Below are 10,952 nucleotides of genomic sequence, written 5' to 3' on the forward strand. Positions count from 1 at the left end.
GTGCCCCCTAGAATTGTGCAGTACACAACTGGCACCGCGGTATGAGACAACGCTGTAGTTGGAAACCACCTGAGTTACCTTGGAAGTCTGTAAAACTCAGAGCCACGGTAGGTCAGTCTTGCCTTTTTATGACAGTTTGCAATTTCAAAATCTAAACCTTTCAGCCTTGATCACAAATTGCTGAGGGGCAGTTTCTGGAAGAGACAAAGAGCCCCCAGGCAGCAGTACTTATAAGAGTAAAGGGCTCTTTAGTCAGCCCTAGATTTGGCCTGCTGGCTGAGCAGATGCAGCCCAAACCACACTGGGTAGAATAGTAGGGGAAATGGAAATGTAGCAGAGCACCATTAGAATCTCGTAAGTCTGAGTGTTGGGGGTACCGGGGAGCAGGGTACTTGTATTAGGTCAACCATGACCCCTCCTCGGCCTTGGCTGCTTCGTTTCTTGTTGCTTGCCCCATCTGTTCCCCTCCCCCCACCCCCTTCACATTCCGCACAACCTGCACGTTCTGGTGATCTTTTGCTGCAAAACAAGCCACCCCAAAATTTATTAGCGGAAACAGAAACAGACGTTTATTTTGCTCACAAGTCTGCGATTTGGGCATGGCTCCCAGGGGCCTCTCTGCTCCCCACGGTGTCACCAGGGCAACTCAGATGTGGCTGGAGGAGCCGCTTTCACCATGGGGGCTCACATGGCTGGTCAGTAGATGCTGGCTGCTGCCCAGGAGCTCAGCTGGGGCTTGGGTTCCTCTGCACCTGGGCTCCCAGGTGGCCATGTGGGCTTGCTCACATGGCAGAGCCCATGTCAAGCCACCAAGTGAACAACCCCAGCTGACTCTTCACGGAGCAGAGGAAAGCTGCCCCTACCAAGCCCTGCCCACTTTTCAAATTTCTGAGTGAAATAAATGTCTATGGTTTTAAGCCACTAAGTTTGGGATGGTTCATTTTGCAGCCATGGATCACCAGAATGTATAGGCTGGGCTGAATGTGGTGTGAATCCGTTCCCACATTTCTCTAGGATGCCTCCTGATGCTGCAGAGTTGAGGAAGCTAAAAACTACATTTCCCAGACTCCCTTCCCATTAGGATCATGAGGATCAATTACGCTATTACCAATTAGACTTATTTGCACAAAGTTCAGAAGGCAGAAGTGAGGTGGAAGCCAGTTTCTTACAGCTTTTGACTGTTTTCTGCTGGAAAGCAAGATCATGGAGCCACTGATGCCCAGTCTCCAGCTTCATGAGTGTCAAGAGTCTGTTGTGGAGGTGGCAGTGGCTAGACACCACCTCCCAACAAGCAGGCAGACACGGTGGCGGCAGCAGTGGCATGCTCTTCTAGGCTTTCTGACCTCTTTCTGACCATTGTATTGCAGCCACGGTGTTCTTAAGGGCAACAGTTCCCGTGGCAGCTTCTCAAGTCCCACCTTCCTGATTGTGGCAGAGGTGGCAGCTCTCCTGGCTGATTGATTCTGCCGCATTCTGAGAGTCATCCCCGGAGGACCAGCGTAAAGCCCTCTCTCCCAGCTCTTCCACCAAGTCTGTAATTCCCCATATTAAACCTTTTTTTGCCTGAAAAACCTAGTATGGTTTCTGTTTCCTACATTGAACCTTGCAGCTGATACTCGATGATCCCCTAAGTTCTGTCCCTTCTCAGCCATCCTTTTGTTCTTGCTTGTTGTTTCTCGTTTAATCATTCCTTTAACAAATATTTATGGAGGATCTACTATGTGCTAGGCACCATGCTGGACCCTGGAGAAAAATCTATTAACTAAACAGACACGGCCCCACCCTCATGGAAGGAGCCAGAACAAAGACCAAGAGACAGCCAACTACAGCCCTAGGACCAAATCAACCCCCTGCTTGTTTTTGTATAACAGTTTTCTTAGAACACAGCCGCACCCATTCACTTACGTGTTGTCTTTGGCTGGTTTTTCCCCACCATGGCATAGTTGAGTAGTTGCAAGAGAGACAGTATGACCCACAGAGCTGAAAATACTTACTATCTGGCCTTTTATAGAAAAGTTTGCCAACTCCTGAATTAGACAAATAAAACTCCAAGTGACGCTCCTGTTGTCCCCCACATTCAATCGAGGGCTCTCTCTGTCCATTCTGCACACTCCACCTGCCAAGCTCCAAGCTCGGTTCTGAGCCCTTCATGAGAATCATCTCACTTAATTTTCACAAGCTTGGGACATCTTCTTACTACCTCTGTTTTACAGAGAAGGAAACTGAGATTTAGAGAGACTTGGGCTTGAGTGACTGGGTAGATGGTGATAGCATTAACAGAGATAAAATAGGTCTGTCCCCTTCCAGAGGAGACCAGAAAAGAAGCAGGAGATGACGGATTTGGTGTGGACTTGTGGCGCATGAGGCACCTGCAGACGTCCGTGAGAGGCTGTCCTGGCTGATTTCCTGCTTGGTGTGGTGGAAAAGCGTGGATTTCAAGTCTGGACCAATTTTAGGTTCAAATCCCAATTCTCCCACTTCACCAGTGGTGTGAGTTTGGGTACGTTACTTCACGTCTCCAAGCCTCTTAGCTTCAGTTTCCTCAGAAGTAAAATGGGCTCATGTGAAGACAAAATAAAGTGATATTCATACGGCATGCAGCATAGTGCTTGGTACACGGTTGTCGTTTGATCCGTGTGGGCAACCTCCCCTTCGTCTTCAGTCTGTTGCTCACAGGTTGGACAATAATCTAAAAGCACAGCTTTGACTGTGTTGTTCTCCTTCTCAAAAAATGTGATGGTTCCCACTGAGCCCCACACATTTGGAGGCCTGCCCAGCCCCCACCTCTTCTTTAAATTCCCCCCAACACCACGCCCTCTGCTGAAGGTCACATTCTTACCACGTGACCCTCCCCTCAACCAGAACAGGTGAATGATACCAGGGGCAGACACCTGACCAGGAGGAACCAATCCATTGACCAGCCCCTAGCTAATATTGTCTCCTTCAGGTTGGAACGAAGAATCGAGAGGCTGTAGTGATGGACACTTGGCCTACAGGTTAATCTGAGTCAGGGCCAGAGTTGGCCCCATGGGGGAGCTGATGACACCGTCTGCATGGAAGGAACCAGGACAAAGGGGGAACAGTAGCTGGAGATCATGGGCCACGAGGGAAAGGGTGACTGGTAACAGCTGCTGTCCGTGCTCCTGTATCTGGAGGTCCAGCTGTATTTCCTGAGTGCCATTTCTGTGAGATTGCACGAACCCTTGCAGAAGACCATCTCATCACTTAAGCTAATTCAAGAGTGTTTAGGCCACTGCAGTCCAGCTCAGCTGTTTTGCCAGCCTCATCTCTCCATCTCTCCCATAACCCCACCCTAGATCCTGGCTACACTGGATTGCCTACAACTCCTCAAGCATGCTCTGCACTGCTCCAGTTGTTTCCCCTGGCCTGGAATGTTCTTTTGCCCTCTTTCCTCTTAACAGCCTCTCCATCCTTTGAGGCCCAGCTCAAACATCTGCTCCCTCCTGAAACCTTCTCTGATCCCACGGTCACAGCGATAGCTCTCTCCTGAGAGGTCCCCACACTTGGCTTCTTGTCTCTCCACAGCATTCGCCACCTACTCTTCCCTGAGTTTTCCTCTTTGTCTCTCTGCTCACTGAGGGTAGGAACTTGGCACACATTAGGCTCTCGGATATTATACTGATTTTAATCCAAGAGTTGGAATCCTAAAATACAATCTGAGTTTCTTCAACACAGAATATCATGCCAATATAAGGCGTTGTTCATTAAAATGGAAATGCATTTAGAGAATGCTTCAGATTAAAGGGATGAAGATCAAAGGGCACATTTTTGGCCAAGAGTTCTGAGTCTTAGAGACCCAAATAAATTGTAGACATTTATTTCCTGAATTGATTGGAACCATAACACTGGATTTGGTGCTGTAATATAAAACTTTCTGAAACTTTTAGCCTGGCGGAGAGTCTGTTGTCTCTTTACTGTGTTAGGATTGTTCTTGTCTAAAGTCAAAGCGCCCGCGCCTATTGCTGAAACTGGCTGGTAAACTGGAAGGCCTGACTTACAAGAAGCTTCCATTGCTGCCCAGGAACCTGAAGAGCGCTGGCCTTTGTCGGAGTTACAAGCATGCCTGGCCTCAAATGTTTCAGGAGAAGATGTGTCTGTATTGCATGCGGACATGTGTCCACTCAAGTTCAAGATCCTGTGGATCCATGTCGAGAACAGAAAGCAGCTGCATGTGCAGATAGCTGCATTTGCAAACGTGTGAGAATTCCCTGATCAGGATCTTGACTACAGTGGGCCCGCCAGCTCCTCCTGGGCCCTCCGCCTGGGGCTCAGCCCTGGGCTTGCTGGCCCTGCTACATGCCCGGCCTGATGCTCCCCCAAGCCTGAGTGCCCCAGGCTCTCTCTGGACCAGGGGGCTGGCTTTTGGGTTCTAGGTCATGGGGTGAGCCAACCCCTTGCCCCTGAGCCCAGGGAGGGAGGGAGGCTCCCAAATCCTGAAGTAGAGTTCACCATCTCACACTGACCTCTGACCCTTCCCAAGCTTCCTGAACAAACCCCAACTAGGGCAAGCTAAAACCACAGTTCCCAAACCTGCCTGTGCATTCCCAAAAGGAGAATCTTTAAAAATGCAGGTTTCTTGGCCCTTCCCCAGACTTGCTGAATCAGGCTTTCTTTGGCAGGAGGCCCAGGAATTTGTCGTGGAGCGTGTGTGCGCTTTTCTGCTCTCACCTTCCTCCCACTGGAAACGTGTAGCTGCAGAACAAGCGCATGACACTCTTCTTTGGGTTCCTTTTAAACCTACTTGCCTCAGTCCATGGAAATCTCCCACCCTCAACTCTGGTCTGGGCAGCCCTGGCAATCCCGTCACAGCCTGCCTCTGCTGGCAAGGAGGGACACCAAAGAGGCTGGTGACTGGAGCACCCCAGGGCACAGCTGTGGGTGTTTCCCCATGGTGGGGCGGCAGGGCAGTCTTGGCCATGGGGCCTTCAGCTTTTAGAGAAGCCACAGGCCAGGCCAGGTAGGCTTGGCCTGACTCAACCCCTGAAAAAGCAAGTCCTTCTGTGACAGGGACTAGTGACCCGTGGTTAGTCTCCCAGGAGCAGCCCAGAAATCGGACTGGGGTTTGGGGAACAGGATGACAGGGCTCCCATCATACCAGGACGAGATGCCCAGCTCACATCTCTTCTACCACTTGATCTGGGGCTGCAAGGCAGAGAGCTTCAGCCAGGACCTCAACCCTAGCACTTCAAGGAGGTGCCGCCCTTTTGTATTTAATGAACCTGACCTCCAGCATAAAGTGCCAGAAGATCAAAACTTATAAGGCACAAGGCATTGTTTTTCTGGGCAAACCCCTGGTTTTAGAGATGCAACTGGTCAAACAATATATTGAAAACTCTCTTTGGCTTTATTCCTGCCCCCTACCTTGTCCTTTTCATAATGGGAATGTCTCCACGAGAAATGGCCTCCAATGTCCTATCCCTGGGCTGGCCACATTGAAGGGACGCCCTGCCTCACTGCTATGCCCTCTTTTGATAAATGTAACTATCTCAAGTACCTCCCCTTACCCGTCAGAGATTCAAATATGCTCCCGCAGAGGATGGGACCACGGTTGGATAGAGAAGCGCTGCTGTGGAGAGAGGATGCTAGCATCCACAGGGACTTTCTCCAGAAGCTGAATGACTCTAGAGCTTCATGCCCCTTGGGCTTTTTTCAAACTGAAAGACCCTCGCATAAAGTGGTCCTCCCCATCCGGCTCACAGGGGCATCCTGCAGTTTGTCTTCGGCCCTGGCTGGTCAGCTCATCAGCTCTTACCTGGCTGGCTGCCTCCTGGCGAGCTCACTGCTGGCTCAGGCAGTTGAGACAACAGGGGCTGAAATTTTAGTTAAATGCAGACTCCTGGACTTTTCTGATCCTGGGGCGAGACCCAGAAGTCTACATTTTTAAATACATAAAATTTTTCTTTTTGATGGCACGTGTCCACAATTCGTATGTTGAAGCCCTAGCCCCCACCAGGTACCTCAGAATGTGACTGTAATGTGTCAAAACCTAATGTGTGTTAAAATGTGTCTAAACCCATAAATATAGACTATGGGCAAAATAACTTAAAAAAATGTTTTAAACAGTTTTATTGAGACATAATTCACATACCATACAATTCGCTCATTTGAAGTATCCAATTTAATGGCTTTTTGTATATTCATAGAGTTGTACAACCATCACCACAATTGATTTTAGAAACGTTTTCGTTACCCCAAAAGAAGCTCCACACTCGTTGGGTATCAGCCCCCACCCGATTCCCTTCCCACCCCCTCAGCCCTAGACAGCCACTAATCTATTTCTGTCTCTATAGATTAGCCTATTCTAAACATTTCATTTAAATGGAATCATACAATACGTGGTCATTGTGACTGGCCATTCTTTCATTTAGCAGAATGTTTCCAAGGTTCATCCATGTTGTAGCATTTATTGGTACTTTTTTTATTGCCGAATAATATCCCATTGTATGGATAGACCACATTTTACTTATCCATTCATCAGGTGATGGACATTTGTGGTGTTTCTACTTTTTGCCTATTGTCAAGAATGCTGCTATGAACACTGTACAACTTTTTGTGTAGACATATGTTTTAAATTCTCTTGGGTATACACCTATCAGTGGAATTACTGGATGATGTGGTAACTCTATCTTTAACCATTTGAAAATACTAAAGTTTTACTCAAATTATTGTTATTCAGACTAAATAATTGAGGAGAGATATTCCATCTTAATGGATCAGAAAACAATACTGTTAAGATGTCAATTCTCTCTACATTGATCTGCAGAGTCAATCCTATCCCCATCAAAATCCCAGCAGAAATGTTTATGGAAATTGACAAGAAGATTCTAAAATTTATAAGGAAATAGAATGGAATCGCAAAAACCATTTTGACAAGAATAGCAAAGTTGGAGGACTTCTCCTGCCAGATTTGAAGACTTACTATAAAACTGTGAAACACAGTATGATCAGAGCAAGGGTTCCCAAATAGACCAACGGAACAGAATAGAGACTCCAGAAAGAGACCCACCCACACGTGCAGAGTTATTTGATTTGCAACAAAGGCACCACTGAAATCTAATAGGAAAAGGATGGTCTTTTCAAGATAATGTCACCAAATCATGTGCATATCCATGTGGAAAATAATGAACTTTCACACACCATACACAAAAATTAATTTGAGGGAGGATTATTTTCCTAAATATGAAAGGTAAACAATAGGTCTCTAAAAATAGTGGAATATCTTCATGACCTTGGAGTTGACAGAGATTTCTTTAAACAATTTCAACTGTCAATGTAGAACATGATAAATTGGACCTTATTAAAAATAAGAACTTATGTTCATCAAAAGTAGCATTAAGCAAGTGAATAGGCGGGTCACAGACTTGGAGAAGATATCTGCAATACATATTTCCAACAAAGTACTCATACCCAGAATATATAAAGAACTACAAATCTCTAAGAAAAAGACAATTCGTTTAAAAACAGGCAAAAGACTTGAACAGGTCCTTCACAACAGAGGATGGCCAATAAGCATAGGAAAAGATAGTCAACAACATTACCCAGCAAGGACCTGCAAATGAAAATCACACTAGGATAGCACTGAACAGCTAGCAGCGAAAGGACTGACATACAATGTTGGGTGTGGACGTGGAGCGACCACAGGTCGTCCATTGCTGGGGGGAGTAGGAATTTGGTCCACCACTTTGGAAAACTGGCGGTGAAGTTAAGTGTATGCTTACCACCCTAGGTCCCAGCAATTCCACTCCTGGGTATATATCCAAGACAAATTAGTGCACACGCCACCAAAAAGACTCGCACATGAATATCCACAGCAGCTTTATGCCAAAAACTGGAAACAATCCAGATGTTCACCGACAGAAGAATGGACCAGTGAACGGTGGATAAATTCCTACGGAGAAATATGCTACACAGCAACAAAAAAGAACAAAGTATTGATACACGCCATAACACGGATAAAATCTCAAAATTCGAATGTTGCATGAAAGAAAACAGACACAACACAGTACATTCTGTATGATTCCATTTATATGAAGTTCAAAAACAAACAGAACTAACCAATGGTGATAGATGTTAGCCTAGTGACTCTCTTGGGGTTGAAGGATATTAACTGGGAGAGGGTGTTGAGGAACCTTCTGGAGTGAAGGAAATGTTCTACATCTTGATCAAGTTGGTGGTTACATTAGTGTAAATGTAAATAAAAATCCACTGAGGGGCTGGCCTGGTGGCGCAGCAGTTAAGTGCGCACATTCCACTTCTCGGCAGCCCAGGGTTCGCTGGTTCAGATCCCGGGTGCAGACATGGCACTGCTTGGCAAAGCCAGGCTGTGGTAGGCATCCCATATATAAAGTAGAGGAAGATGGGTATGGATGTTAGCTCAGGGCCAGCCTTCCTCAGCAAAAAGAGGAGGATTGGCAGCAGTTAGCTCAGGGCTAATCTTCTTCAAAAAGAAAAAAAATCCACTGAGCTGCACACTTAAGACTGGTGCACATTACTGAATGTAAGTTATTCCTCAATAAAAATATCAAATAATTGAGAAAGACTACTCATATTAAAAGAGACTTTATAAGGACTTAAATTTAAGTCTACTCTCTCTTTGGGGGGCAGGGGGAAGTTTTAATGTCTCTGAGACTCAGTTTTTCATCTGTAAATAGAGATAATACCTACCTCATGTATATTAATTTGATAATGAGGTAATATATATGAAATACGTCATTTAACTGCTCTCTTCCTCAGTTTTCCCATCTGTATAACGGGTATAAAAGTAGCAACTATAGCAACTACCTCATATCAGAAGGTAATTCTGTCTGAGCTAATTCACATAAAGCACTAAGCACAGTGTCTCACACAGGAAGCTCTCAATAGATGCTGATAGTAGATGTTGTCCACATTAAGAATATGAACTAGATTGACTTCAAGGCCCCACTCAGCTGCTGTAGAAGTCTATAAATAAATGAAAGCCAAGAAGATTTGGTGCATGGCCTGTGACTCCTGTGACAGAGCTGAGATGGAAAACCAGGTCCACTGACTCCCCGCCCCGAGGTCTTCCCACCCCCCCATGGGGCCTGAATCCAGGGGAGGAATCCAGGGAAGTATTAATTCTGCATTGATTTGTATGTGCCTGGCCCTCTGGGTCTGTCTGCCAATAGGGTTTCTGTGGCCGCGAAGCATAAGGTGGCCTTGAACACGAGGAGGAGAGAGACTTCCATCTCCTTTTCTTCCCCTATGGGTGGGGCGCTTAGATGACTACGCCTCCTAAATTAACCCCTGATGTGCCATGTTCTGCTCTAACCGGTTTCCACGTAGTAAGGCTGTTAGCCCCTATAGTTGAGAGAACTGGAAAACAGGTGGCTAAGGGACTTGCCCAAGGTCACACAGCCAATAAGTCGGGGATGCCAGGAACTGGGTGCCGACTGCCCAGTGCCAGAATCCACTTCTACTTTTCTGCACTGTGCCACCTTCTCTGGCGCGGCCCAGTTTCGATGGGACACCCTCGGTCAGAAATCACCCCTTGAAGCTTTGTGCCTCCTCTCTCCTCCACTTCATCTTTCTTAGGATTGAAGGAGTCTCTTCAGCATTAGTGTTCCAGGTCTTCACCAGAGCAGAGTTCATGGCCCCCAGTGCCACCCAGCCTCCTCTGTGGCCCCACCCAGTTCCAAACCTGCAAGGCGCCTCTTGTGCGCTGGCACTTGGGGATGCTCCAGGTCTAACCCTGATGTGCCACTTCATGTTTTCGAAGATGACACTCCCTTCCTCCAACACCCACCCTACCACCCCCTCGGCATCCCCTTCACCCTTCCAAACTCAACATCCACCTTTTTTTGGAGAGCAACGATTTGTAACATCTTGGGCAGCCTAGCCGTTGCCATAAGCAAGTCTTTCAGAGCTATGTGGTTTGCGGCTGAGGTGTGTGAAAAGCCCTCAACGCTGTAGACTCCAGGGTCCCCACGTGTTCACAAATGTCAACCTGTGCAATCCTGCTGAGTCAAAGGCAGAGCTGAAAATGCGGATTCTGCAGCAAATCTGGGGGCTGATCTGGATTTCAGTGTAAAAAGCCCCTAAAAATGTTTGGTTCAGTGAGTTCTTTGGGGGAGCCTTTGTCCCAAACCAGAATTCTAACGTAGAACCGTGTAACCATGTGTCAGAGAATAAAACTGTCACCCACACTCCCCGTTTGTCTTTCTAATTCTTTGGTTTCTCTGAAGCCATCATCCTATCCTCCAGACAGGTGACTCTTTGGGGTCAGAGGGTGGTGCCTTCAGCGTGACAGGTTTCCTGCACCAAGAAAACCTCACCATATTAGAAGCTGTGCTGAGCTAGGATTCGGGGAGATGCCGTGTGCAAGTGTCTGACATCTCTCTCTCCCTCTGCAGACCCTCATTTTGTCATCTGTTCTGCTCCTAAGGTCTCCAGCTGATAGAATTTGCAGCCCCGGAAAGGGAGCAAGCGGCTGTTAAAGCACACCAGCTAGCTGCCTGTCACACGGGAAACTGGGCTTTTTCCAGACCCGAATTTATGCCTATCCTGCACAAACTTTATACGGAGCCATGCGCTCTTAAAAGTGATTTACTCACGAGGTGTCAGATGGCAGGAGGCAGACCTTCAGGAGACTTGTGCTAACCCCGCTGGCGTCACATAACGACAGCACCCGAGGGTCAGAGCAGGTCTCTGAAGGGCCTGGAATCACAAAGGTCCAGGGGAAGCCCCTCCCGGGCTGAGGTGGCAGCCGTGTTTCCTGGTTGGCTTTCAAGCCTGACAGGCGTAAGATAGAAGAGGCCACAGGAGTATCTCCCACTGCTTTTGTGGATGGCAGAAAACCCATGTGCAGTAGCCTTCTTTTTTTACCAATACACACCCAAAAAGAGTCTGTACATATTGAAAGGAAAAAAGAAAAAGAAAAAATGAAGGGAAAAAAGTATTTATATATTTAAAAT

This window comes from Equus quagga, chromosome 11, assembly GCF_021613505.1.
Source record: "Equus quagga isolate Etosha38 chromosome 11, UCLA_HA_Equagga_1.0, whole genome shotgun sequence".
Lineage (NCBI taxonomy): Eukaryota > Metazoa > Chordata > Mammalia > Perissodactyla > Equidae > Equus > Equus quagga.